Here is a 3496-nt window from a genome sequence, read left to right as displayed (position 1 = left end):
AATATTACTTATTTACTCTTAAGACATCCAAGTTTGCTTTGGAATACCACTTTTATTAAAAATAAACATGACGGATCGTGATCTATGCAGGGTGTTAGCTCTTCAGTATCAGCAATTCTGAAAGGCAGCAGAGTAGAGGACTTACAGGAAGCAAGGTGTGACTTTAGACAAAACTAGACTAATATTGGGTGGTCTTAGGAAAACTGTTTATATCTTTTTGCCTGAAAGATTGCTAAAACACCATCTCTCCTGCACGCCGTCCCCTCCCTCTGGACTCTGGTAACTGAGGACTTTGCCCTTCCTGGAAGAGGCACTGTGCCTTCTCCCTCCGCGAGATGACGGAGTGCTGGGATGGGGAACGTGACATCAGGAAGCCTTGTCACCTTCTGCACATGATGATCTGGGTCTCCCCGAAGGGAAACTGTCTGGCCATCCTCACCTACCATGACGTGGGGTTCAATCACAAGCTGTGCTCCAACACCTTCTTCAACTTTGAGGACACGCAGGCGACCACTAAGCACTTTGTGGTGTGTGACACGGATGCCCCTGGGCAGCGGGTGGGGGCATCGCAGTTTCACCAGGAGTACCAGCTCCCCTCCATGGAGCAGCTGGCTGCCATGCTCCCCAGCATGGTGTAGCAAGTCCGTGACTGGCATTGGAGTGAGATCCAGAGCCTACCTGCTGGCCAAGTTTGCACTCTCCTTCCCCTACCTGGTCAAAGGGCTGGTACTGATGAACACTGACCCCGACGACAACAGCTGTCCAGCCTGACTGGCACTTTACCTGCCACGTGCTATCCCACCTTTCAAGCCAGGAAGAGCTGGTGAACAACACAGTGCTGGTGCAGAGCTACCGGCAACAGTTCGGGAAGCGTGGTGAGCCATGCCGACCTGCAGCTCTTCTGGAACATGTACAACACCCGCAGAGACCTGGACTTTAACGGACCTAGAACAGGACGCAATGCTAAGACCCTCTGCTGTCTGAAGATGCCGGTGGTTGGGGATAATGAGCCTGCTGAGGATGGGACGGTGGAGTCCAGCTGCAAACTGGATTCAACCACCACGACCTTCCTGAAGGGGGCAGATTCCAGAGGGCTCCCTACCATCACACACCCAGGGAAGCTGAGTGAGGCCTTCAAATACTTCCTGCCAGGCGTGGGCTCCATGCCCTTGGCCAGCAGGACCAGGCTCGGCTGCTCTTGTACTGTGTCTCTCACCAGTGCCAGCTCAGCGGAAGGCCGCCACTCACCCACAGGCCTGCACCCACTCAGGCTGGGCTTGCTCAGTCACAGCATGGAGTTCTGTTGAAGTCCTTGGCCCAGCAAAGATGCCCGCCTGCCCCTGCCTTCATCAACATCCCACTGTCCTCATGCCAGCTTGTTTTGCCTTTAGTATATTTTTGTGAGGCCGAGGGGAGAAAACAGGTTTACTTCTTTTTGATAAAGAGCTGAGGGGATTCATCCTAGATGCGGTAGCAGAACAGTCCCCAGATGGTTTAAGAGGCTCACTCCTCCCCAAATTATTCACCTTGTTAACTCGGCTGAGTTAGACCCCCACAGTCAGGGCCGGGGGCGGGGAGGAAGGGGATTTGCTGATGAAAGAGTTCCAGTCCTTCTCTGGGCAGGATCCAGGGTAATAGCCTGGATTGAAGAAAACATGGCTGATCCCCTTGGGCAGGCAGGTTTGAAGATGGGTTGGCGTTTTGAGGTGGTGTGCTGGGACAGCAGAAGCACGGGGTCCAGCTCAGGCACAGGGGTGACAACCAGGAAACAGCAGTAGGAAGCACTAAGGGGCAGGGGCCCTGGAGATCCTCAGGCCCCCTTTTTCCGCATCTCCTCCACCAAGCATGTCCATTTCTATCTTGTAGCACATGTGATAATCATCTGAACAGCGTCTCCTACAGACACTCCGAGGAGGCAGCAGTCTTCCTGGTGTTCTCTCGGCTGTCATGGTGATATAGGGTCAGGCAGACAGGGGCTGAATAGGATTTCTCTGACCAAGGAAGACAGAACACAGGAGGACCTTAAGGGCAGGAACCCCAGAGACTGTCTCTTCCAGCCCATATACTCCACCAGCTCCTGGCCCTGTCCCATGTCTGAGCCAAGGCCCTGAGGTAGAAAGTTTGCCTGATCCTCTGTCTCCATAGGAGCCTGACTTGGGGGCTGAGGTTAAATGCTAGGACAGCCCATGAGGGATGGACATACCTGTGAGAACTTCATTGTGTCTCCCTTTGGGAGCCAGTATGTGGCTTGAGGCAGCAGTGGCTGAGAGTCCCAGTTTTGGACCCCAGGTTCCCTGGAGGACAGTCTGATCAGCAGCAGTGTGTCCAAGGCCATCAGAAACATGGTGAGAGTTGCTAGAGAGAGTTCTGGACAAGCTATGACAACATTTTATGTGGGCATCACTAAGAAAGAAGATAATTTTATTTGGAGATAATATGATCCGAGGTAGTGAGACTTCTGCAGGCCCACGTCTATATCTCAGGACCATTGGAGTGGCTTGGGCTGCAGCTTGTTGGATCCTGGGATGGGAAGTGAAGTTTCCTCAAGTGAACAAGGGCCAGGCAGAGAAGAAAGGCTCTCCACGTACCTGGTCTCCTCCTTTTACCAGAAGCCCAGGACTATGCCATATACTTCCTACCCAGCCACACTATCGGGAAGAATCTCCTGGCCCAAAAACCAGAGCCGTTTGTCTTAGAGCCTAAGTCAATGGCCACAAACTGTAAAACAAGTAAAAGAAGGGAGAGAACAATGAAAACTCCCGGTTGGTGTAGGAAGCAGTTGTGTATGGGGTGCTCTGAGGCTGAGAGGACACTTGCAGCCACATTTCCTCTGCAAATATCACCCCCTTCTAGAATCTTCACCCATTACTAGATTGGTCCAGAGCCTGGCAGAGTATTAGTCTGTCCCCAGTTCTATTCATTCACGTGCTTCCTTTGAATATTCAATGTGACTGTTGAAAAGCTGGTAGAATTAGTCCCTCTTCCTATAGACAGTGTTGCAAATCTTGATTTATACCCTCTGTGTTCTTTCAGATGAGATATCTGTGAATATCTATACATTATTTATATATAAATATATACATATATATATACATATAATATACATATATATGTATATATATCCATATAATATATATATTATATATATATTATATATATATTATATTATATATATTATATTATTATATATATAATATATGTATATTATATGTATATATATCCATATAATATATATATTATTATATATATATTATATATTATATTATATAATATATAATATATATATTATATATATGTAATTATATATATATAATATATATCCTCCTGTGTGTGGTTTTCCATCAGAGATTGTTTCTCTGGTCAAAGTGAACTTTTAATGGAGTTTATTATCTTCCTCTCTGTACAAAGTGAAGAACCTAATTTTGTATATTCTAGTGGCTGAATACATGAAATTCTGAGATGACAAAATGTAAAACAAATAAAAACCCTTGTCAAA

General features: G+C 47.3%; 1 pseudogene; it reads left to right on the top strand.

The window, feature by feature from the left end:
• The first annotated feature begins 335 nt into the window (after nucleotides 1-335).
• On the top strand, nucleotides 336-1404 carry LOC122229248 (annotated as a pseudogene).
• The last annotated feature ends 2092 nt before the right edge of the window (nucleotides 1405-3496 follow it).

This window comes from Panthera leo, chromosome C2 (genome assembly GCF_018350215.1).
Source record: "Panthera leo isolate Ple1 chromosome C2, P.leo_Ple1_pat1.1, whole genome shotgun sequence".
Taxonomy (NCBI): domain Eukaryota; kingdom Metazoa; phylum Chordata; class Mammalia; order Carnivora; family Felidae; genus Panthera; species Panthera leo.
The sequence above is the reverse complement of the archived record's forward strand: the minus strand, read 5'-3'. Positions and strand labels throughout refer to the sequence as shown.